The 26,609-nt window shown below is 44.7% G+C and overlaps 1 protein-coding gene across 4 annotated transcripts in view; it reads right to left on the bottom strand.

Moving 5' to 3' along the window:
• Positions 1–26,609, bottom strand: part of GPR132 (G protein-coupled receptor 132) — an 84,307-nt gene that overhangs the window by 32,046 nt on the left and 25,652 nt on the right. The window contains exons 2-3 of one of the 4 annotated variants that reach the window (XR_014184609.1): positions 7,486–7,597; positions 3,111–3,261 (exon numbers count right to left, since the gene is read on the bottom strand). The exons of 2 other annotated variants lie outside the window; for them this stretch is intronic. The gene's annotated coding sequence lies outside the window, so the exon portion shown is untranslated. Of the gene's footprint in view, positions 1–3,110; positions 3,262–7,485; positions 7,598–26,609 lie in introns of those variants that run through there. One more of the 4 variants, XR_014184610.1, reaches the window with a different exon arrangement.

The following is a 26,609-nucleotide window of genomic DNA, read 5'->3' as shown; positions in this document are numbered from 1 at the left end:
GGAAGAGCTGGTGAGAGGTCAGACTAACAATACAGATGATAATATCCTTCTCAGAAAAATGGTTTCTGTAGTAAGAAATAAGAACAAGTTTGCCAGGGGAGGGACTCTGGCAAATGGTGATCTCTGCAAGGCCTGCAGACATGGCTTGTAGTACAGACACCAAGGGGTTAAAGTCCAGCTCCTGGAGCAGACAGAGCTGAAGGTTCACCAGGGAGGATCTGGATGGAGTCAGCTGTACCACCACCAGGTCTGCTAGCTTCTTCTCAGAGATGGCAGCATAAGGAGAAGCTCAGGAGCAGAGCGTGGGCAGATGAGCAGGCAGCATCAGTTCTCCTGAGAGGTGAAGCATGAAGCCACCACTTTTCTGAAATGAGACTTGGCTACAAGGGAGCTGAGAACAGCAGCCCAAAATAGGGAAAAAGATTGGAGACCTATTCCAGGGATTTAAGGAAGAGAACCCTGGAGTTCCCACCAGGGGCCAACAGGGAGGGGATCTGGTGGTGACCCAGAGCATCACTGGGTTTTCCCTCTGTCCCTTGGACTGGTGGTACCTCGGTGCCTTCCCATTGACTCAAAAAATTTCCGTTGGCTGTGCTGGAAGTCCTCTCTCTGCATGCATCAAAACTGCTTTGTGGGTTTTTTGGGGGTGGGCGGGAAGTGAGTCAAAACGTAAATGAGGCTTTCTAACTCTTCTCTGACTGTCTGTCTGACTGGGAAATAGAGTCAGTCCCTGGGAAAGCATGTGTCAGAGGGGGAACTGGGTTGCCTGTCTGTTTACCTACTTGTCTGTCCCCAGACAGGACCTCCTAGATGGCTGGACAGCTGGCTAGGGGTGCAGAATCGTAACTGCTACAGCCAGGGCTGTCACTGCCTGGGCACCCCACCAGGGTCACAACTCCAGGTCCAGAAGCTGACATGAGAGATGATCTGAATGCAGTCCTGGTTTTGATAGGAAAGGTAATATTTAATTCCTAAAAATTTTAACTTTTACTTCTTAAAAGCAAAAGCTTTACTCTAGTTCTTAACTGCTTTGCCACTTCCATACTGCTCATGGATAGTTGCTGCAGCCCCTCTCTCAGATGCACGTCCCTTCTTTCCTTGTGGACACACATTTGTTTCCATGTGTCTGAAGGATGGAGCTTGGACACCCATGGGCAGAGGAGTACAACTCTGCCTGTGAAAACACTGGGGAAGAAGCCTCATGCTGGGCCAGGAACAGCTCAACAGAGCTCCCTGCTGCTGATACCAAGCTGCTTTTTAATTTTCTACTTGGATATTTATTACAGAGACCTTGGTGAGCAGCCCATGCATGCTCTCTGTGTGTCAGCGCTTAGACGGTGCTCATTTACATTTTGCCTGCGTTGTGTTAGGCTGGGTACCTCAATAAATATCTTCAAACACATGTTGCCCGTGCAGAAATCTTCTTGTTCTTGCATGACTGAAGAGAGCTCGCATGCTTTCACGCAGAGGACAAAGAGGTGGCACAGAAAAGCCACCGCAATTTAGTGATCTGAAGAGAACTTTGCAAAGCTTATGCAGTCAGGGACACCTGCTTGCTTTATTTTTTTCTTTTTCTGGGTCACTCATCATAAAACTATTTGAGTTACTCAGGGATATAGAAAATTATCAAAGAGTTTAAAAGAGGCGAATTCAGACATGCCTTGGCTGTGCAGGCTGCATATCCAACCTCTTTGCTCGAAGAAGGAATGTAGCTGTTTCCATGTTGAAAAAAATAACATGAGTAAGATGTAGTGCATTTGAATAATAAAGAAACCCAGTCTGGGCCCCATTGAGTGTTAAAGCAAGACTCAGCTTGTAACATGAGGCTTCGAAGTATGTTGTACCTCTAACTGGTAGGTCCAAACCTCTCAAACCAGGGGAATTCAGGAACAGCCCAGGCTGACTCTACAGATACTGGTCCCGCAGAAGGGATGTCATCCTCGGGGTATGGGCCATGACTCTGTTCTCACTGTTATGCTAAGCTGTTCTGCTCTGCTCCCCACAGCTGTAGCTCCTCTTGGATACCTGGTTTTGGAAACTGCTGGTCTTGGAAACTGCTCAGAACTGGCAGGGAAAACATCTGAGAAAACCATGGGTACAATGAGCAAAGCTGGGGAGGCCCTTGTGAGCATGGGAGCACAAAAGTGGGATACAGAGGAAAGGTTTCACATGCTTCTGTGGTTGTCACTTGAGCCAATGATGACAAAAATGTCAGGAAGAGGAGTGCCAGCATTTAGACTTTGAGACAATTGTAATTCTGCCCAGGTGCTTTGAAAATTATGGGTAACACTTGGATCCACTGCTTGGGACATAACTTTTTTCATTAGTGTTTTGGAGAATACCAAAATATAATGGACACAACTTAAAAAAAACCCCACGAAGCTGCAAATGATTATAGGAGGCCACTTTCAGCTGCCATTAAAAAGTTTTTGAACAGATGTTCCTCATCCCTGGAGAACAATAGCTTCAGCTAAGTGACACTGGTCATATTAAAAATGTGGACCGGTGGGGACTCCATCTCCAAGACTGGAGACTGTTCCCCTGGCCCAGGGAGGAGCTTAAAATCATAACCATGCATTGTCTTCCTGTGGTTTATCCTAGGTTTTTCTATACAGAGCTGGTAGGTGGTCTTATCCTACCTAACATTTTATAGAGACTTGATTTTTGCCAACTCAATTGGTATATTTTTCCCTGAATCACCAACATAAATAAATAGATAGATAAATAACATTCCTGCATCCCAAAAGCAAATCAATTATTCATGGTGCTTCCTGGGTACATAAGCTCTGGAGCAGTGACATTTAGGAGGCTGTGGATCAGCTGCTTTGCAGTGTCATGAAAATTTCATGCTCACTTGGCAAGGAAGTTGGTGAGTCAGGCAAACGAGCTCTTGTGCCGTCTGCTTGACCTGGATGCGAACACACACAGTTTCAGATTACTGGTGTGGGTGTAAAGCTCAGAGAGAGAGAGAGACCCAAGTGCTTTTAGGCCTTTGACATCCACATCCAAGGGGACTGAGTTTCAGATGTACAACACCCTCAGGGATATTTTTATTTTAATTTCAGCCCTGGTGATGCTCAAATGTACCAAACTTACAGGTGGATTCTTGGCTTCTAAATGGAAAAGTTCAAGTAATGCACAGAACATCCATCTGAGATTAACTTCAGTGCTCTGCTAGGACTTGGTCCTGCTGCTGGCCGCTCCTGCTCCAGCCAGCAGCACTGTCCCACAACAGTCTTTCATCTGATCTCTGAAGGGTGGCTGAGGGGGCAGAAACAAGAAAGAGAAACTCTGTCAACTAGTTGCTGAAATTTTAAAGTATCAAAAAAGCCAGGAGTGGGGAAAATGAGGGAAAAGAAAGAATAAAAAAGCCAGTAGACCCAGACAGATTTAGCCACAGCAGAACCAATTAATATAAAGTGAGAATCTAGACTTTTGAGTTGCTTACAGTTGTATTACACCAAGTTTGCTATATTCAGCTGCTTTATTTGCTGCAGTCCTGCCTGTGTTCCTGCCTGTCACACTCGCACCCTCTCCTGGAAGGCATCAGGACCAGCTCATTCACCTCCCAAATCTTTTCTCTTTCTCCGATGGGCTCCTGGCAGCCCAGGGATGCTCCAGCCTTGAGCTGAAGGACTCGTACCAGCTTTCACCAGACGATGTCACACTAATCCCACAGATGCTCTGCAGCCAGAAGCACTGCAGTGGAGAATGCCTTTCGCCCTGCTGCGTTAATGCTTTGTCAAGCTCTCCTTTTTGTACCAATCACGCAGTACAGAAGGCACCATTAAGGCTTTAAAATTTAATGAGCTCTAATAAAGTCTCTCCCTGTGATATACAACCTAAGCAAAGGCTATGCTGCAGGAAGGTTGCATTTGTTGATGCCTGTACATCTTTCCCTCCTCTTTGTTTTAGCAATGTGTTGCTGATCACTTATATAGCATTTCTGCAGCTTTATGTTGTGGAGTTATTGCAGATTAACTCCATAAAGGTAGGCAGGTATCTAATTGCCACTTTGAGCCTAACTCTAACCCAGGGGTATCTGCCCCATCTAGCTGCAGTGTTTGCATTTCTGACATGTCAATATATGCAAACCTGCCTAAATCTTGTCTTGGGTGAAATGATCATGCCTAAATCCTGCCTGATGGCTTCCCAGCCCACAGAAACAAATGGGAAGTCTGTCCTCCTTCCTGATTTGACTAAGATTTCATCATCTAAATTTACATGGCACAAGAAGGTCTATAAATGGCTATACCCTTTAAGCTTTCTCAGCACACCAGTAATCTGCACTGAAAAAAGATGCCACTGGGTTAAGCCTTCTCCCAGGCTGTTGGAAACCCCTACTGAACCTCTATTTCCAATGGTTTGTGCAGAGCTTCTCATGTCCTGAAAAAGTGCTGTGAGCATCCAGCTGATAGATCCTCTGGGGTTTAGTCTCAAAGTCTTCCATGTTGTATAAATAATTAAACACTCACTGGCCCAAAGAGAAGAGGTGGAAGAATAGTCCCATAGTCAGGACACTTGTGTGTGATGTGGGAAAGCTAGGCTATAGGTTTGTGCTCCAGTGAACAGCTAACTAGTGGCACAAACTGGATCAGCTCCAGCAGCAGAGGCTGAGATCCCCCTTCACAAGACCATCCAGAGCTTGTCTGGGCGTTTTTCTGGAATAAGGAAGAAAGGAAATCAAGAACCGCCTGCAAAACCTGCAAGCATCTTAACTGCTGACATAAGAGCTGAGATGTCTCTGTGGGAAGAACCTGAGCTACCTTGCATGAAGTCTGAAACGTGAGCTGGGTCAGAAGGGCCCATCCAGCTCCATGTCTGTCTCCAGCCTTGGCTGAAGGCAGTTTGCTGGTGAAAGAGCAAAAACACAGGATAAATCCTTAATGATACAATACCTCCCCAGGACACACACTGGGCTACCGTCAGTGAGGACTTTCCCACGTGGATATAAACACCTGGTCATCTCTTCTAGTTCTCCATGGGTTATTCTTATGCCTTATCCAGTTAGCTCATTTCTTAATGATCTTAAGCCCCTCATTTTTCTCATTTCCCATGGAGGAAGGATGGACATCTGACTGAGCTGGGAGAGCCCCAGGGTCGATGTGTTCCTCAGAGGTGGGCACAGCATCTTGTCTGCAGGTTTACTGCTGTGCAGCCCCAAACACTGAGCACTTCCGAAGCCCACAGGCACTACTGTAGCACACACGAGTGCCGGTTATCTGCTTCACCACCATAATTGCATAATTGACACCAGCTTCTGTTATTTTTCACCCGATACTTTCCTTTAATGGCCTGGTTTTGTAAGAGCATTTGGGATGATTATTTTTAGTCTCAGGTTGGGTTTGTTTATTTTGCAAATGGAAAGGATAAAAAAAACCCTGTTCCTTCTTAGAAAAGCTTCTGAATATTTAGTAGTTAACTTTAATGCACCATCAAAAGATCTTTTAATTCCTTGGTCTGTTGCATCAATTTTAACGTGGAGGCAAGGTGTGGAAAGAGAGTCATCTTTTATAAGTCCCTCTGGTATATTTGGACAGAAAGGCAAATGTCCAGGCCTTGACTGGTCTGAAAAAGAAAACTCCAGGCTAAGTTTAGGAACTTCTATTTCAGACCTGAAAAAGAGTGGGAGTATCTGAATTTGTCCAGATCAGTAGATGAGCTAATGAAAAATATTCTTCTGCAGACCTTTCTGAAAGGATGTCCTTATATGACCTCAGCTGGTAGTGAGACTCAGCTGGAGTGGAGCTGCATGGATGTTAAAATTCAACAGTAAACAGAGACAAAGGCTCTTGTACAGGCTCCTCCTTAAGAAGGTTTTTAAGGACCTTTAAATGAGTTTGCAGTTCCCCTGAATTCAAGTCAAGCTCCGTGCTTAACACATGAAAAGGTGGAATGACTTAGCTTTGGAAGCCCTGGAGACTTCAGGGAGAAGTTGTTTGACCTCCTTGTGTCACAATCCATCCAGAACATGAGAGTGAAAAATAAACAGCACCTCATTAAAAAAGAAATAGATAGTGTGACTGACCTGATCTTGCCTTGGTAAATAAATTACAAAGCTATAAAACTGCTTGAGGAGCTGCTTTGCCTCTTTGAAACAACACCCACTTTAGACACTCTCTAAACACATCATGCTGGAGGTGACACAGAGTAACTACCAAGGAGCTGTTATCATTATCTATTTGTCAAGCCCCCACACATTCTCCCCAGGCTCATGTATGAGCTAAGGAGAAAGTACAAAGCAGTGATGAGAGGTCACAGTAAACACTGAAAGAGAATGATTTACCTATGAGCTTTCCCAGCTGTTTCTGCCACACAGAAGTGTCCCAAGCCCAAATTAGTACCTGTGTCCTTCTCCATAGCCAAAGGACTCACCGCAATAGTTCAGCTACCCTGGGTATTTAGATGCTGGTGCTCTCAACTCTGCTTGCTGGGATGACCCATATTTCCTTGCTAAATAGTGGGGTTTGTGAGGCCGGCATGAAAAGAGTCAAGGACTGCTGGGAGACGTGTCAGAGGAGTGATCTGGGATCTTGAAGATGAAAGTAAACAGCCAATAAGGCAAAGTTTGGTTCTGATACGAGTTGATTTAAGCACTGAGATGACAGGGTTGGTCTGAAGGAAAGTCATTGTCTCTGTTTTGGCAAAAAATCTGAATGCAGAATGAAAAAGTCTCATGGGTGCAAAAGGACAATGTGTCTCTAGAAATGCATTTAGAGGGAGCTCACCACAGATGGAGGATTCAAAGTGGAGAAAGACTCCATATATCACACGACCAGATGAAGCACTATCCCCTAGCACCACAATGCTTCAGCAGCAAACTAAATGCACAGCATCTCATTAACCACAGTGAGTCTTCAGCCCTTGCCCTTCAGCATGCATGGATTACCTGCCCAGGACCTGAAATTCTCATCCTGCTCATTCCCTCACTCCTTGAGAGCCGCTGTCTTTGGCAATGCAACCTGCCATTTGAACCACAACAACTGTCCCTGTGCTGTGTCCTGTAGATAGGTGGAATGGCAATAGGAGGTTTCCTCCTCTGTGTAAACAAAAACCTTCCTGGCAGAACATGGTCCTGCCAAAAAGAATGTGCAAATTTGCTTTTCAGTAGTTGCAGGATTAGTGCTTAACATGAAACTGGCGAGAAAAGGTAAAGTTTCTTGGCATAGCCTTTCTACGCTACTTTTAAATTCTTGTGTAATTAAAAAGAAGCAAGGAAAAAAACCCTAAACCACAACAAGCACCAATTTTTATTGCTGCCTCTCTGCCTAATGAAGTCCTAAGGACTAGAGAACTGTACAGACAAGACTCCTGAGCATGGCAGACCAGAGCTTATGGGCTGTATCCAGTCTGCTGCTGGCACAGCACACAGCCAATTGCTGTAGCATACGACTGCAAGAGATATGTGAGCGATTCAGGTCACTTATTATCCAGGACTGCAAGGCTTTGGTACAGTGAGTGAAGAAAAACAACTGTGGCACTTACATTAGGTACCCAAATGCCCTTTGTCTTGAACAGGAGGTGTGACTTTTTGTGTGTCTTGTCAGCGTCCCTCCCTTCTGCTTAGCTGTGTGAAAAGCTCCATCGCCACCAGACCCTGTAAGATGAGGATGGACTTTTATCTTCATTTTTAAATAGCTAAGCAGTTGTATCGTGCCTCTGAATGAGATGAGTTTGAGATGCATTTGAAAAGCAGCTAAATGGTAATCTCTGCTGGGCAGGATCATTCGAGGGGAATCACATTGACTGTTTAATTTTACTACTTAGCATTACCTGATGGTGTTCATCTTGAGGTGGAGATTTATTAAGAGAAGGCAGCAAAAGCACAGCAATCCAAAACCAGTCAGTTATATTTACATGACATAGATATTCTATTACGCACAGCGCAGCGAAGGAGCTGTTTGCTCAGGATGAGCTGACGCATTTTGCTGGACTCCTGTCACGGCAACTCATCCTGGGCCAGACCCTGTGGGCTCCTGCTCAGCTTCTTGATGCTATCAGTAGCAACAACATACCTGCAGAGTTCTTACAGACACATACCTCCTTGGCTAAGCCACTCCAGGAACCTTTGGAGTTACCCTGACACACACTGTTTTCCAGCTAAGGCTCTTTGAGCAATCTGGTTGACTTTACGGGCAGATTTCCTCAGGCTTATACATGCTGAGCTGTATTTAACTGATGGGTCATCTTGGAGAGTAAGAGGCTATTCGGTGTAAGAAGGGACTCAGGGCTGACCGTGGCTTGGAAATGTTGTGTACAGTTAAGATCTGCATGCTCCATTGAGATAGTTAATGCAGTTAAAATCAATGGGCTGTGCTAATTTACCTCGGCTGAGCCCTCAGTGTCTGCATTTCACGTGGCTTTTCAGTGCTTCCTTTAAACTCTATTAATTCTAATGTTTAATTGCAAACAAACTGGCTGATGGATCAGTTAAAGAAAAATCAACTGTAAAAGGTCAAGGATTTAACCTGTGCTATCTCTGTTACTCCCAAGCAGATCTTTCAGTCCGGTTATTTGCATATGTTAAAATCTAATTTGAGTTGTTCATCACATAGAACTAGGTAAGATTTTTTCTTTTTTTCTTCTAATGAGAGATGTAACTTCAGGGCACTATTAAATTCTAATTAAAAATCAGTCAAAAGCACCCTTCTTTTAGTGTTTGTGCCTGCAGCAACGCTTCCACTATGGTATAAAAAGCTCAGTTCATTACTTCTTAATTAATTTTGCCTTGAGAAGCTCTAAGTTCTCAGAGGACCTGTTGGATTTTCAGAGCATTGTCTACACAGCGTTGGCTCGTATGCAGCAGTCGCTGCCAAGTGACATTCAGATCAGGAATTCTTACCCATGTAATCCAATTTGATACAACGGCTGCAGCCAGTGAGCTTTTAGGAGTCTGAAAGACCCTTGAAGCTCACAACACAGAGGATATCCCGCCTGGAGCTACTGATCATGCAGGGATTTTCCCATCTCCCTATTCCCAGTGTGCATATTTGGCAGTTGAAAAGGCTGGTCTATAGGTCGTTTGGGTTGGATTTTTTATTTTTATTTTTATTTTTTTGTGAACAAATAAGAATAAGAAACTATACTTGTTCCTAACACCCAGGAAATCTCATTTCCAAGTCTTTGAGTTGGCCAAGATTTGCCCCGCCAGGCTCCTGAAGATGTGCACGTTCGTTTTCAAGATAAGAATCCTGCAATCGTGATCTCCCACTGAAAATGATTCATTTCCCCTCTTGGCCCAGCTGTGCTCACATGTGTCTGAGGGTGGTGAGCTGGGGGCTGACCAGGGCTCTGAAACAAAGAAAGGAAAAGAAGGGAAGGGGTGGAGGAGAATAATCTACACAGTTCCCCAGGGAACAGCTTCACTGTTCCAAGGCATTTTCATCTGAACATTTTTTGCGATGAACAGAGCATAAAAGGGCCCATGGTGGCTGGAAACTCTACAAGGTGGGTTTGGCCGAAGAGGGGAATTAAAGTTGTCCCTCCAGTCTGGATTGAGCAGGACCTCTGTAGCTGCTGTCCAAGCCAGGAGAGACCTAAATGGTATAAACTTTCATTAAAAACCTTTGTATTTACAAGCAGATGCTGTAACTATCAAAGGCCATAGTTCAAGTCTACCTTCATGTGTGTCCAAGTCTTCTTGCTGCAAGGCAAAGATGGGTGTGACTGGGGGAGCTATGGATTAAGAAAGTAGAAATGGGGAATGGAGAAGGCTTAAAATGAGGTTTCAAGGCAAGTTTAGCTTTCTGATTTCCTCTTGGAGAAAGTGCACAGAGAAAGGGAAAAAAAAATAGGAAAAGAAACCTTGGTGAGTGGTTGGGGGCAAGATATTTTGGACTCTGGGGAAAGACCCCTCCTTTCCTTGGAGTATCCTATCTTTTACTTCAGCAACACCTTAGATAAAGCTTGCCTCTCCTTTTCTCAGACGCTGATTTGAGGGTAGAACAGCAACTGGATGTTTTGCTCCTCCTCCCCTCTGCTAGGGATGGTGAGGGAACTGAACAAGAAAACAGATCGTGTATTTTAAGGGGAACCATGTCTGACCAGTTCTCTTTTCTCAGAGCTTGTCCACACTGGAGCCAGCAGAAGCAGACCTCAGGGCTGAGGTCCTGAGCCACATGCCTGTCCCTTCCTTATTCCCAGAGCCACACTTAACAGCAGGCTTTAGTGATGGATGGATGACTGGCTGGTTGGCTGGCTGGATGGGTGGATAGCTCCATAAAGCTCAGTTAGTCTCATTTACATGTTGTGTAGCCCAGGAGAGGTTGAAATCAATCCCAGGTTTGGTCCATATGCTCTAGAATTTCATGGTCCTGCTATGTCATATAGCATCAACACTCACTAGTTAACAGATAAGACAATCATCCAGTGGAGCTGAGAGAGCTGCAGCCCAGCCTGGGTAAGCGGAGCTGGACATATTTCTTGCTGTCCTCAGAGAAGAGTCAAAAACTCAACCTGCTTGATTCTACAGTTTTAAATGTGCTAAGGCAGTGTGTACCCTTCAGCTGTGGCCAGTGCTATGTTGTGCCAATACAGTCATGTCAGTCCTAGAGAGAAGAAGCTGGAAGTCTTCAGTTTTGATTTTTTTATTCATTCAATTTGGCCAACTTCTTTTTATTACTGAAAGGCAGCAGACCCGATCTCAGTGCACCCCAGAGATGTCTTCATTCAGGAGTTAAGGACCACAGAGACTGTGGAGCTTAGATAAGAGAAGAGAATGGGGAAGGAGGGTTGTGTTCTTACCTGAGATGCAGGAACAAAGCTGGCTTGGCTTTCCATGGAGGAAAACACACAAGAGAGTGCCAAGGCCACAGTGGTATAGAGATGGTAAATTTGCAGTAGAAACAGGGAGGCTCTTTCCTGCTCCATGGGACAGGATAGGACCATTTCTTCTGATATGCTCTGGGATCTCACAGATGCACTTTTCCAGACCAGCTGTTTCCCTTCTGCACTGAGTGCTCATGAGAGGGGAAATGTTCTCTGCTCAGGGAGCCTTGGAAGATGTTAGCCAAAATTTTGAGTGGGGAGGTGAGTAAGGCTGCAGGCTAGTTTTAGCAGGAATCCCCTGTATATTTGACCCTACCCCCTTCTCTTTATCTGTTGAGAACACGTGGGCACGAGGCCATAGCTGCAGTTTGTGCAAGACCTCCTGGCAGGGAAAGCAAGTCACTTGTGAAAGACTTCCTAAGGGAAATGCTTACATCCATGTTACAGCATACTGTAAAATCTAGAAAAAGGAAAAATTCTTGTGTAGGGCAGAGGGTTTTTTTCAACTGAAATAATTCTATGATTCTATGATAATAATTACTCTCTGATCCACTTGTCTAAGGACCGTAACTTATGTTATCATTTACATCACAAGTAAAGGCCTCAAGCTGGACCAGGGAAGGTTCAGATTGGATATTAGGAAAAATTTCCTTACAGAAAGGGTTGTGAAGCCCTGGAACAGGGTACCTAGGGAAATGGTGGAGTCAACATCCCTGGAGGGTTTTAAAAGACAAGTTGATGAGGTTCTCAGGGACATAGTTTAGTGCTATAGTTAGGTTACGGTCGGAGTTGATGATCTTAAGGATCTCTTCCAACCAAAATGATTCTATGATTCTATGGATGGCCTGGATAAGATAAGCAATCTCGTCAGATTTTCAGAGCCTATCTGTTTATTTACACCACGTTGCACTGAGCAAGGGTATATTGGCATCCTTCCAGTCTGTACCTCCTCACTTGCATCTGGGCAGAAACCCATCAAAGAGGCTGAGCCCAGCTGCAGAGCTGAGAAAGCAAGCGGACCTTTTCCCTCACCTCCTGCTCCCTTTCCAGCCCTTCTCCTTCGCTCGCCCCCCTGCCACCCCTTCCACCAGCTCGCACCAGGCAGATCATGACCCTTGGCGTACGTGCCTCTGGCCACCCTGCCTCCAACCCATTCCAATGCCAAGTGCTCGCTGCTCCGGGATTGCTGGGAGTAAGTTTCCAAGGAATTCATTTGTCATTGCTTGCTAAATAAATGGGGGCTGATAAGAATCTGCATTCTGCTTCCATAAAAACCTATAGGTGCTCTGTGTGGTGTCTAAGTAGTTTCTCACAAGAACGCACGAGTCACTCATTCCTCTCCATAAAAGCCGGAAAAGGCTGCCTGGATCAGCTGCTGTGGGGAGTGTTGGGAAGGAGGCCTCTGCGCTCTCATTATCAGCAGTCGCCACGAAGTGTTGGACAGGGAGGGCTCGGCAGCACAGCAGGAAAAGGGTTTCATATCTGGAAATAATCTTACAGAAGTCTCTCATAGCGTTGAAATTCTTGGCAGGAACCTTTAATCTAAATCCCCTGAGACAGCAAGGCAACGGGCTCTCGTCCTTTGGTAAACCCTGGCAGGTTTTACACATTTTTGAAAAGCAATTTTATTATTTTTTAAATTCCATATGACAGGAACCAGAAAAAAATAATATATCTAGTCCGCTTTTATGATGGACATAAAGCAACATATTCCACAAGTGGCACCTGGGCATCTGGATATTTTTAGAGGGATGGGTCTGGTTCACATCTCTAGAGCACCTGAAGACCAGACCTTTAGATGCCTAATTACTGCTGAAGTCAGTGTGATTGAGTTAGCTACTGAAATACCTTTTCAAATCAAGCCTGTGCTGCCTTGCATGTGTTAATACATGTATCGTCACAAAATCTCTGTGAAGCAGAGGGGTGGGGGACAGGGACAGTGTAACTGGTGGTCACATTTTCTGAAGAGCTTGGAGGAAATTGTAACAGTTTAAAAACCCCACTACTGCAATTTGTCCAGACCCTGGGAGAGGGTCTGGGAGTAATGCTCACATCTCCAGCTTCCAAACCTGGACTTCATGGAACCAGGCAGGCATCAGCTTGAGCTGCTCCAGCAGTCTTCTGATTTTCTATTATTATTTATACTTTTTCCATTATAGAAACATCAGGCATTGGGGAGGATGGGGTAGGGAAGACTTTTGTGCTTCAAATAGGGCTTCACAAAAGGGCTAAAAAAAGTCCCACAGAACACCCAAGATAACATTGTCATCCATAATATTAGTAACGCACCCAAAATGGAAAACATTCTTGTTGTGAAAGTCTCAGGTTGCTGTTTTGTTTGCTCCTTATTAAGAGTTAATAAACAAAAGCGTTTGGGTTAATTCTGTCATGTGTACTACGAGTTGCTAAGTAACATGGCTCCACTCTTCCTGAAGTCTGTGTAGTGAGACAACTGAGAGAGGCATTAAAGTGCTATAAAATAAATGGGATGGATCACGTTATACTGTACCAGACACCGGCCTGGCATTTGGAGTATTGATTTTTTTTTCTTTCTGTCTTTTAGGTGGAGAAAAAACAAAGACACAGAGCCCACCTGATGTATGAAGGGCAAAGAGCAGGTTATAGTTTTGGCAGGTGTGATGCTGTGCAGCTCTTGCTGGGAGATGATGCCCGCAGATCTGTGCCCATTACTGAAAACATTGCTGGGATGGCGGTGACGTGCACCAGGAGGGCAGACACTGAAGGGCTAAGGAGAACAGTGAAGAAATTGTCTTGATTGTCCCAAGACCTGGGGTGTTTACACCCAAGATTTTTGATCAGCAACAGGCAGAGGGCTTGAGGTCTCTGGAAGGTCCTACATAGTGTCCCATCACAGCAGGGAAGGCATGTAACACGCTCTGTGTGTTTGTGGTGCTATGGAGGCTACAGCCCTGCAAGATTTCCCTGCTGCTTTCCAAAGCAAAGCAACCCTGGGATGGCTTTTAGATCCTGCAGCACCAGGCAGGCCAGGTTGGACACAGTTTCAGGAGCAGGGCTGGGAGAAGCAAAAAGCTCCATTAAATGATGACCACGCGGGATGCTCGGAGTAGAAACCCTTCCGTCTTAATGGAATGGGGGAACGCAGTGATTTTGTTGCAGCTTTTAGATAAATGGATTATCTTTAAAATGATGACTATCACTATCATATGAATGTAAACTGAGAATTATTTTTTGCAGACAAGTACAAAAAGAAGCAGTGTGTGTAAGGTCTAATTTCATACTGAAAGCAGCTAGCAGAGAACAGGACACTATTTTAATAGCAATAGAGATGAAGAATGTTGCTGGGCTAGGAGTTACTGGGGAACACTCCAGAAGGTTTTATCACATCTTTTTTGTGTTTAGTTTGCAGGCATTGTTCAGCTTTTGAAGAAAACCTAATTCAGATATGAGGATTTCAGTCTTTCAAAGGGGTGCTAGCAGCAGCATAATTTGACTCAGTCTCCTCCTAGGACAGTTTTCTCTCAAGAAAGAGGCATTAGTGTCTGGGCTGAGTATCCTGAAGGAAGAATCACATACATGTTGCTTAGGACCCTTTCTGTTTCAGGACTGGAGGTGCAGTCTGAATAAAGCAAATCATTCTAGAAAAGTCATGCATTGCTCCATTTGTATGGTGAGCCACATGCTTTTAGGGTATGTCGCAGCTTTCAGAATTATTATTTTGATGCAAAGACTAGTAGTCTCAGGATACAGTTTTTCGAATGTGAAATTTTTCCCTGAATTCAGTGACTTTAAATAGTATCAATTATGCTGCAAATCAGGAAGGGGTTAGGGGAAAGGAGAGAGAAACAAAATCCAGGAATACCAGTCAAGGTGGATGCTCAGTGCAAGATTCAAACTTTCAGGGTTTCCTACATGTCTCAAGGCTAAACTAACAGTTGTCAGTATGAAAAACGGTAACAACCCAACAACAACAAAAGAGAAAAGAAAAAACAGACACCCCAGAACCAAAAAAATTTCCAGTTTTTGATGAGTGAATGGTAACTGCTGGTTTTAGCAATGAAATGGTCTCTTCCAGGACATACCTAAAGCTACTCCCAGTAGCCAGCCAGCCCAACTCCAAGTGCCTGCAGACAAGACAAGATAACTCCTGGCACCATCTGTGGTTGCGGTTGTAAACACCAGGTTAGCGTTCTCAAGAACCTACCAAGACCCTACCAAGAATGCTTTAAAGGATACATGGAGTTCATTTATGGTTTCTGCAAACAGAAGTTGGGCAGGATGCATTTCATACGGCTTATGTGTAGAATGCATGTAGACCGTGCATATGCAGTCTATTTTATTTTGCCTGCAGTGCCTGGCATAGTACTGTCTGACAATGAGTCACACTGATTCAAACAGTTCAGTGTGCCACAGATTTAAACATATAAGTGCTGCTTCCTATTGTCCCCAGTCCAAGTGGTTGGTGGAACACCATTTTAAAATAATAGGGCTGCTATTAATAAAGCCGGCAGAGTCTGTGTTCAGCACTGCTACATGACAAAACACATCCGTGGGGCAGCAGTTCCCATATGCTGACACAGACAGCTAAACCCCGCCGTGCTGGAACTGGAAACACGCTTCCCAGTCTCACTAGAGGCCCTTTAAAAATACTGAGACAATTAAGACAAGACAGAACAATACTCGTTATGCAAACCAGGAACTGACACTGCTTCTTAGAAATGCTGTTGTGTGCATTTCTGCTGGTGGAAGGCTGGCTAAATCACTGGCACCGTGTCAACCGGTTGCCCTGTATGTATGGAGTTTGCTATGCCAAATGGATGCCTGCTCCAGGGAATATATGGACACCTCAGATCTCTGGAGGAGGGAAGAAGGGGGACACCTATTTTGAACAGGAGTATCTTGGGAAAGTAGCAGCCACAACAGGTTTAGACAGTGGGGTGTCAGGGCATGGACAACAGACCTGCCAGAGGGGAAAGTGTGAGTGACAAAATGCAGCGCAGCCAGAAGGTTATTTGCATGCTGTTAGTCAGCTGGAGGTGTCAGGTGGATTATAGATACTTGTGATTATACATTGTGAGAGTTGTCATGGTTGAGACGGACAAACAACATAGACCAAGTTCTTCCAGGATGAAAGTAGTAGATGCCAGACAGAGAGTATTTTAAAATTAAGTATTTTCTGACTTGGGAAGATTTGGTGCCATGGGTCTACAAGGCTGAACTTCCCCAGACAGACCACAGATATAGGAGGGACGAGCACTTGCTGGACCAGCCAGCAAGAACCCAAAAAAAGCCCTTGGTGAGAACCTGAGGTCCAGATTAATTTCCCCTGCCTGTAATGACTTAAATAATGTGCCTAAGTGCCACAGCGTCCTCCAAGGAAGGAGCTTGTGGGACAGGAGCAGAGCCACAGCAAATAGAAAGGTATTGGGCAAAATATAATCACACCCCGAGTTGTACTTTGGGGAGGTCTGGCTCCCGCTGCGTTGCTTTTTGATGCTTGGCACTGGGGGGGGGAGGGAATGAATCCAGGACTGAGAAGCACCCAAACCCACACCACAAAGGTTTCTCTCCTCCTCTGGGAATGTGGTCACTTCCTTGGAAATTGTCTTCTGCCACTTTTCTACCCATCTTGACTTTCACTCCATCCTAACCCTGTTCTTTGCTGGAACTCGTGACACCTAGTCTTCCTTCCAGAATGCTAGCTCAGGAGTGCTAACACTGAGCCTTTGAAACTCTGAAATTAGTTTTTCCCTCGCCACCCATCACAGAGAAAGTCGATAGCTACCTCATCCCTCTGATTATTTGATTCCCAAGGAAGAAAAGCAATCCACTGCTCTATTCATCCATCCTGTCCTCATCTTGTCTTCCCACTGCAGATGATCCCACCCGTCCAGTGCAGGTAGGTCATATATGCACAAACCTATTTAAATTAGGGCTCAAGCAATACTTTTATGTGACATGTAGCCCTCTCAAGGGTCCTTCTGAGACCAACTGCATTTCAATTCATTGAGAGAGAAGTCTCTCTCTGAGCAAATGAGAGAATTGAATGGGGCTCTTCTCTGCTACACAGTGCTGAGGTTGATATGGCAACAAAGGTTCTAAAAATGATGAAACACAAATTATATTCTCCTGTTATATAAATAGCTGTGTCAAGTTGTTATGGAAACTGTCAAATAAACTGGGTTAGGAAGGGCTGCTTTTTCTGCTCTCTTTTGCCAAGGCTTTCTGAAACAGTTTGTACCTGCACAGTACAAGAATGATGACCTACCAAAACTGGGAGATGCGTTGGTCAGAGGGCATCAACAAATGAGGAGTGATGGCATTACAGCTTCTGTCCTCTTGAGAGGCTGGGACTTTGAAAGGAGTGCTGTACCTGCTCCGTTCCTATGATGTATTAGTGGAAGGAATGATGTGGTCTCACCAGAATCCTCCCCTGGAGACTTTGGGCATGGTGCTCTCTGGAGACACTGTCGTGTGGGTATATATTTTTTCTTTTCTGGAGGCCCAGAGCAAACAGGTGGGCGAACACCAGATAGAACTGCAGTCACAGCTGTGCATACAGTAAACTACTTTTGGGGCAGACAGTTGGAAGAAGCTTCCATCCAGATTAAAAGTGTAATTCAGTGGGTTTTGAAACCAACATACCAGCTGTGAATTGGAGGGGACATCATGTATTCTTTGATGGAAATATAAAAAAGGTGAATATCAAAGCAAAAATGTTGAATTGCACCTTGGGCACCAATCTTTGTCTTAAAGATATTCCAAGAGTAGACAGACCCAAAACATTCAAATACTCTCTGAAGGATCCTTCTGTTCTTCAGCTGAGAGATCTGTTTGACATCTTGTTCTCAATCCCAGTCTCTTTTGTGAGCTGCACAAAGGCATCACTTAAATTAACCTCTCCTTGTGAGATGCCCACTGTGCTGCATTGTCGAATGGGTGATTTTTGAGATAATGCACTTGTTCTTGATTCATTTTAGGCCCTTAGGAATTTTCCAGTATTGAAATGCAACTTGATCTCTTTGAACGATACCAACCACTCACCCTATTAATGCTGTCCTGTTATTGTCACTGCATCTGTCCAAGAACATAATTCAAGCAATATAACTGTTTATGGTATGCACAGCCTTCTTTTCTTTGTTTCCACTGATACAGTTATCTGGCACCTATCCCTCTCAACACAGTCACGATTAGAGTCAGAGGGAATGAGGCTGTTGAAAGGTTTTCCTTTCATATTTCCAAAGACATGATAGCAAAGAGAATTTTAAAAGGGTATTACTGTGTTGATGTACAGTGGGTATTCTATCTCTATAAAAAGCTCTCTGTCATACATTCGATTCACCTTTCTAGAGCTTAGCAGTTGGCATGCAGAGTTATGCCACAAGGGGTTAGTGGAATGTACTTTGTTCCTGTGTATAAATAGCTAGCTTTTATTAACGAACATTCAAAACTATGCAGAAGTGAACAGGATGTTAAGACTGAGAAATCCTTTTCCTCTGGAGCTGCGCAAAAAAAAAATAAATATATATATATATATATACATATAAAAATCACACATACAGAGGAAAGAAAGTAAAACACAGTGAGTTGGCTTAGTGCCAGTGTTACAAAAAAGGCAAAAAAAAGGACAAGAAAAGTTCCCCTTTCTCTCTGGGAGCAAATTTTTGCCTTTACCCCTTCAGGGAAGAAAAATTACCATTTTCTTGTCAAAAGAATAGTAGGTATGCACAATGGAGAAAGGCTGCGACTCAGGGATCAAACAGTAAAAACTGTGCCCTGCAAATCATTTTTGAAAGCTGAATGAAGTGCACCATGCTCATGCTGGGGTGCAGCTTCCCTGGAGAGGGACCTGCACAGCTCCAGGCCAGGAGGACAGTGCTGCAGGGTGGCTCAGGGAAGGGAGAGGACTCCTCCAGCTTTTTGGTGCTTGCTTGTGAAGCAAAAGATATTGTTCATGTCACACTCACTCAACTACAATGTGACAGGCTGGGGAAACCACAGTCAGGGGCAAGGAGGACACTCATGGTCCAGACGAGGGGTGCAGACATGGTGGTCAGTCCCTCTGCACCCCAGGTCTCCATCTGTTTTGGCCATTTCAATTGTAAAGTCCTCAGATGATGGGCTGTTTCTCCTTGCGAGCCTGGCACAATCAGGGCAGGTTTCTGGTAGGGATCTCCAAGTCCAATATTGTATAAGTACATGAATAAGTAATGAAAACGAAAGTGATAAGGAAGAGGATGCAATGCTGGGGAGATGGGCTGAAGTAAAAAGACCTGAGATATATTAGTAATGCAAATATTTCTACTGAGTAGTAAATGCTTCCGAAGGAGGAAAGAATAAAACAGGAGTACAAATCAAGCACACAAGTGGGAGAAGGAAAGGCTCCTGGTAAATGACTCCCAGCCAGGAAAATATTCAGGCAAAGAAAGGAGAGCAATATGCAGTCATGGTGGCAGCAGTGCTAGGTGTTTTGAGGTACATTTTATATGACAGAATTTGGGATCAAAATAAATCCACAGAGGAGGTATCACCCTCTTAAGTTGCTGGAAAATGCAATGTCTGTCCTCTTCAGGTGGCTACAGCCCTGGCAGGGAGCAAGGGACGTAACTCTTCTGTCTGCACCATTCATGGCCACCCCAGCACTGGTGTCAGGGGCTGGTGGCTGTCCCCCCATCTCCTGGAGCTGGGTCCATTTGCCCCTCTGCTGGCTTGTGCACAACAGACTTGTAGGACAGGAGCGAAAGGCCCACATGAAATAGTCTACCATTTTTTCTTGTCTTTCTGCTGATGTGGTAAAGGGCTAGGATAATACTGGATCCAACCTTTCTGAAGGCATGAATATGTTTGAGCTAGTCTTCAACTGCATATTCATCTACCTTACGTCTCTAGGATGAGCTCCATGTGGGATTTTAGGTGCAGGTGATAAATGGCATGAGAAATGCTGTGTTTTTTTAGGATTTATAGTATGATGTTGGAGTGGAAACTAGCAGAAAGGAGTTGGATGATCTTGTACTCCTGAGACCTGATGAATCCAGACTGACTCCACGGTGCTTTGGACTGGGGATCTGCTTTCAGGAGTAAACCATGCTGATATTGGAAGTACCTGCAGGATTATGTCCAAGAGGTGGACACTTCAAAGCTCTGTATACCAAGGCTGCAAGTTTCTGTTTTGAAGGGGTCTCACTGTCTGAGACTTATTCCTGACTATAAATATGGGGAAGACTGTTAGAATTGGTGACATACCTCTAAGTGGGGACAACTAAGTGCAAAGCAGAAGCAGAACTACTGAATTGAACTGAACATTCCTGTTTCCTGTGTTTTTTCAGATCATTTTAAGGGAGACCTCAGAAGTCAGACATCTCTTAAGCAGCTCCTGGGTGAAAGAATAAACCAAAACACCTCCTGCATCCCAGGGCACTGTGCAGTGATTTTCCAGTCCTTTCCAATTGCTTCATATTGCGTGGGCTGAGCAGTGATTGGGAGCTCTTACATTTTAATGCCAAGTCTCAGAAAGATCTTTCTCAATGTCTACTCCACCTTTGTTTCCTCTTTTCTTTGTGGTTTGGGCCCACCCAGACTCACAAGCCGAAGAAAAGTGGATGGGTTAATTCACTAAACTTTGCACTTGAACGGCTTCAGACATTTTTCATTCATTCCAATCCTCCTTAGAGGCATTTGTAACATTTTTGCTGTTTTTTTTTTTTCCATAGCCTTACATGTATATACATTGCACCATCAGATAGGACAATAATAAGCATTAAGGTAGGAGTGTACTTGCTCACGTCTTCTGGGTGATGTAAGACAGAAATGTAGCCCACAGCTCTGCTTTCTGTAGATCTGCAGCCACTCAGAGACTGCCCACAGCAATATCTCTCCTGCTCCTTGAGCTCTGTCCATTTCTTAATTTCATGTTCTTGCTGGTACCACTGTTTCTGCCTGAGATCAGGATGCACATCCCTGTTTCCTACCGCTTTTATTCCCACTTAGCCTGTCTCATTTTAGCATTTTATTTCTGAATTGAAGCCATGATTTGGCATGTTCTCAAGCATGCTTTGTGGTCATCCCTGAAACTGTGATCTACTATCCAATAAACCTAGGGAAAGTCAGTCCTAGAGAGCAGATTCATAATCCTTGGTGTTTTCTTGCCTGATAGGAGCTAAAAATTCCTCATAAAGTCATCCTGGGAGATAACGTACCTTTCAGAAATCTCCTGCCCTTTTTCCTTTTTCCTAACAGTAGAAATGCTTTACATACTTTGCAGATGTGTAAGGCTGTTACGTAAAGCATCACATGAAGGCAAGGGCTCTTGCAAATAATAAAACTGCAGGCCAGTTGAAACCAGCCCCCTTATTTCATTTTCCTTAACAAAGGGTAAATCTACACCCACATGATCTATGTGTGCTCCAAGCAAAACAGTATTCCACATTCCGTGGTGAAGAGGGAGCCAGCCTCGTCAGGGGGCAGCCACTTCACCACGCTTCTTCTCCACTGAGCTTGTACTTGGTTCCACACCAGATTCAGTCAGCCTGGGTGCATGGGTGCTGGTGGAGGCACTGAGGTGAGGAAGTGGCCCATCCATCACTCACCAGACTCTTCCTTGAGGATTTGCCCACCCTCATGGGCTTTGCAGATGTGGGCTGGAAAGTGCTCAGCCCGCTTTCCTTCAAGTGGTCTTTCACATGTTCAGGCAAACTTCCCACTGGATGCACTAGTGCTGACATGGGCATGAGTGCAAGGAACAGGAGGGGAGTGTCTGTCCAGCCGATGTTCATCATGGACCTCCTCCATTTCAGCAGCGTGGGTCTTGTGCTTTCTTCCCTCCTAGTTCTCACTGGAGTTCTCTCACTTTCACACTAGCTTGCTTCTCCACCACCCCTGGGTCTGGTTTAAATAAGGAATAATGATAATAACCCTAAAAAGCATACCAATGTAGGAGCAATGTCTCGGTGGGCATCTCAAAATCCCTGCCACAAAATCACTGCCAAAGAAGTAACGAAGTCACAGGATAACCTGCAGGATGAGACATTTCTCAATATGATATCCCAGGAAACTGCTTAACATGACTAGCTTCAATCAAATTAATTGTCTATTATTCAATAGAAAATAAGGAAGTAAAGACAAAACCTTATTTCTTTCTGTCATCAGCCTATGTAATCTGCAGTTTAATGAACCTGATGGTTTGTCTTCACATGAATAAAGAATTTTTCCTCAGGCCATCTTCTCCAGTCATCACTGGGGGATGGGGAAATCTCAGCTCCATTAACAAAGGAGCAGTCCAAAGGTGCTGCTTTGCAGATGGGACAGGACAATTCCCCATTGCTATTAAAGTACCTTAACTGGAAAGGGTGCATTTGGGCTTGCAGAGGAACAATATACCCCATTTTCTAAGAGCAATGACTTCCTTTTCTCACGTGTCTTTTGTCACAATTCATTTCCCCTCCTCTTCCCAGAGGTGACTTGTTTTATATGCAGTCATTTCATAAGTCACTGCCAGATCCCAGGAGCTGCAATGTGGACAAAGACACAAGCTTGTGAAGAAATCCTTCCACTGAGCACTGGTTCACTGGATCAAACCCAGTCTCCAGGAAAACTGCACAGAAACCTTGAGCCTTTTTCTCTGTGGAGAGGCTGGAAAGGGAAGGCAGGCTGCCTGCAAGCCACTTCTCTGCTTCTCCCACCTTTGGATGCCAACTCAAGGCCAGACTTAGTTTTCCTGAAGTTATACCCCTTGAGGCAAACTTAAAGAGCCTCATCTGCATGGTTGTGCCCCATGCAAACACCAACCAGGTCCCTTTCTCCAGCAAAGAGCATAATACAAACTCCTTCTCCATGTTTCCTGCACCTAAACACAATATATTTTCTAGTTCTGTCAGAGAAGACGAAGTCCAACAAATGGCCATTTAAATTTGACTTGAAAAGCTACAGCCAGTTGGAACAGGAAGGATGAAGAAAGGCTTTAGTGCAGATCAGGGAATCCCAAGTAATGCAGACACTGATGGAGTTTGTGGTGGCTGTTGAAGTATTGCTGCACTACTGGAGCTCAGAAATAGGCGCCCCAGGGCCACCAGTCCCAAGAGTCTCTCCTGCAGTTTGGTTTCACTTCTGAGTCTAACCTGCACTTCTGTACCTTCAATCATTTGCTCACATCAATGTGCACATGCACGTTTCATTACATACTTGGTGTGGGTGCCAGTTCCCCATGCTGGTAACCCCCTGTCAATCATGTGGACCATCCTGCAACCATCTCTGGTTTGTGGAAGCCCTTGGGCCAAAAAAAGTAATCCTAAATCCTTCACGATGCTAAAGCGAAGCTGCAGCATTAACAGACTCTCTTGCATGACAGTCACAGCCTTCATGGGGATCCATCCTACCTTCATCAGCCTTGTCTAATGTTACTGCTGCGCTGCAGCTAGTGTGACACTGACACCTTTGTACAACTGTGAGGCTTTTGCGCAGCAGCCAAAAATGCAGTGCTAAACCCATCAGGATAATTAGCAGCCAATGGTTAACATGCTGTTTCTGAAAAGGGGGTTGTCTGCTATTGCATATGTTTTTGCAAGTGTCTGTTTGTGGCTGGGGTGCATCAGAGGCAAGGTGGCCTCATCCTGGTGTCCTGGCCCATTCAAACCCAAACGGCCATACAGCACTGGACTCTGGGCTTTGCGAGAAGTTGATGGAGAAGTCCTGCTTGCCAGCTGGGCAATTTACACTGGTGTATAGTGGGATCTGGTCACTGCAGTACTTCTGCCTCCTGTGCCTTCACCATGCCCGGCTTTGTCCCTGCCTGACACAAGCAGTGAAAACCAGCATTTTCACTGGGATATAGTGGAAAGGGGAAGAGCTGAGCTGTGGTGACTCAGAGACTCCTTTTTCCCAGGCAAGTTGTTCTGGTGGGATCTGAAAGCTCCTTTCCCTTGTCAGAAATCTTCTACGCCACTGTGGCTCCCAAAAGGGTGGATCCTGGAGACTGGGAAGCGCTTCCACTTGGACCTTCAGGATGACCCTGGTCTGATGCAGTTAGAGCTGTAGGAGGGACTGGGTGTTTCTTTTCCATCATCCCAAAAATAAATCAGAAATAAGGCAAAACAAACGAAAAAAAAGTGGAGGGGTTGCTCATGAGGCCACGCTCCAAGTCTGAGGAGAGAGGTCAGAGGATTCTCCACTGAAGCAATCAGAAATTAAGGGAGCTGTTGATAAAGTGGCCAATGTTCCTTTAAGTCAGCATACAGCTTTGCCCAGCTGCCCAGCCAGCTCTCCAGCATTTGAAGCACTGTGCAAATAAAGATAACATGACATGACATCCTGTTAGGAAGCTCGCTAATTGGCCAAGGAGCAGTCAGGATGAAGCATTGCGAGTGGGTTTGCGTGTTGGAAATGCCATCAGCAAAGGCAGCTAGTGCTGCGGGTAGGGAGCATCTCCCCACACCTGTGGTGCAGGGTTTGTACCAGCTGCTGGTGGGGTGGGCAAGTCCTGAACATCACACCTCAACCTTCCTGGGTGTTTGATGCGTGGCTGAGGAGCAGCTCAGGGAGCTTGCTGGGCTCAGGGCTGCTGCAAGAGGGGAAGGTGCAGAACAGCCCTGGTTTTGGAGATTTCTGCCATTCAGGGACAAAACCCCTTCCCTGCAGCCAGTTGTTATGGATGGCGATGGCAGTGTCTGGGTCTGCAGGCTCTTCTGCATGCCCACCACCATGCACAGTGTCTCTCCTTTATAAAACAGTAAGGTCCCGGTTCAGAAACAAGGCTATTTTAAATGGAAATATGTTGTAGTTGCAAGCTCATCTCTCTCAGTCTTTTCTGGAAGCCACTCTGAGATGTATCTGCTGGGTTCCTCTGTGTGGTGGTCAACAGAAATTCTGATTTTAGGTTGCACATCTGAGAAAACATTTCCCCATCTTTTAACCAAAGGAGAAGGCTGGTTAAAGTTGTCGGTCAGGAATGGCAGCTCCCAATGCCTTGCGCCCTGGACAACTCCAGTTATCGTATCCAACTCCAATGTCAGCCCTTGGTGCAACCCATGAATTGCAGCACCCCAAGCAGCAGAGCAGAGAAAGATTTAGGCTGCATAATGCCAGATCATTTCTGCTTGTTTCCAGTTTGCTGTGATCGTGACTGCCTCCTCTAGCAATCACCTGACTACTGTAATTTTGGTCTAAAGCATGTGACTTCAGTTATCTTCTCTGGATTAACACATATATTGCAAAATTTAACATTTTTGTATGGCCTAGAAAAGCATATTCTTGTCTGGGTATGACTTGACACCTTTCTGGATAGCATGACTACTTTTCTATTAGTTTGCCCCATGGGATATGTATATTACCAGTAAATTCAGCATGACATATCAAATTCTGCTCCCTGAGTACAGCATATTAAAATGCCATTTTTACATTCCAAATTATATTTCATTATGCAGTCAGTTACAATTTTGACAGTAGCAGTGCACAGAATGCATTTCATATGCTAACTAAAACAGACTTTTTTTACTAAGTTGCCGAAAAAATATTATGTATATCTAGGACATAATGTTTCTGGAGTGAAAAGAACAGCAGCATCAGGGATGTAGTCTGTGATCTTTGTTTTGTGTGCTGATTGTAATCGTACACTCCATTCAAAATGAAGTGACAGACATTTCACCCAGTATTGCTGAAGAACCATCCCATTTTATTATTTTTTTGGTCTAATTTGAAGAATTTATAAACAACTCTGTAAAAATACTTGCTTGTCTATCTAACAGGCAGTTGGACTAGATGGTTGTAGATGACTTCCAACTAAACTATTCTTTTCCACAAAAATTCAATAGGTTATTTTCATAGATGACACATTTTTCCACCTGGCTTTTAAAATTATTGAGCATTTCTTTCAAAAAAAAGAGAAGAAAAAGTGAAACTAGGGTTGTAGTTTACTCAGGATTGGACTAGACGATCTTTCGAGGTCCCTTCCAATCCCTAACATTCTGTGATTCTGCAATACTGAAAACCTTTTTGTCTGTAGAAGTGCATGTAGGGCTTAGAGCAGAGCAGAGACCATTTCTCTTAATGCACATTGACACATAAGAGAGATTGCATTAACTTTATTTTCTTGAGCAGGTCTCATGGCCTGTGTTGTTTACTGACTCAGCGAGGGAGGGGTACAAAGTGCCATCACACATCTTGCTATGGGCTGCAGCAGGACGAGCTGTGGCAGAAGGGAAGTGACATCTAATTGCCACCTAATTTACAATGCTGTTTTTCTGTGTGCCAGCCAGCTCAGCTGGAAGTGGGTATAACTTGCATCCAGATCTCGCAAATGCTGCTTCCTACAACCACTGGGGACAAAATCAGGAGCCATGTTGTTCTTCAGGTTCCTCCCAGGCTTTTGTTTTTAACAGTGCCCTCTAGACCCTGCCTACAGCCCTCCCTGAAATGACTTCCGTACGTCATCTGTCCCTGCAGACTTGTCCATAGTTTGGCCTGAAGGCACCTCAGCAGGAGCTCATGTGCCTCTTTGGGTGTCCATCAAGCAGTTCATTCCTGGTGCTATTGCCTCTCCCATCTACCTCCTGCTCCTGGCTTTTAAGCAGCATTTTGACACTGATCGTTAGAGCAGAATAAATCAAAGACCTCTTTAAAAAGTAGTGTTATATTAATATATCACTGATAGGGATGGTGGGTAGTGTGCAGGAGGTTCCAGGTATATGACAAGGCTCAGAGGACACTGAACACCAGAGCCTGTCTGTCTGTGCTCTGCAGAGGAGCCCAGAGGTTCCCTCTCCCCGGGCACCAGCAAAAAGCCTGTTGGCAGCACTGCATTCATTTTGGCTTGTGTCAGGCCAGCAAAACATGATAAGAGATAATTAGTGATTAAATTGCAACCTTTTATCTTG

Source organism: Streptopelia decaocto (assembly GCF_964273445.1).
Source record: "Streptopelia decaocto genome assembly, chromosome: 7".
In the NCBI taxonomy this organism is placed as follows: domain Eukaryota; kingdom Metazoa; phylum Chordata; class Aves; order Columbiformes; family Columbidae; genus Streptopelia; species Streptopelia decaocto.
The sequence above is the reverse complement of the archived record's forward strand: the minus strand, read 5'-3'. Positions and strand labels throughout refer to the sequence as shown.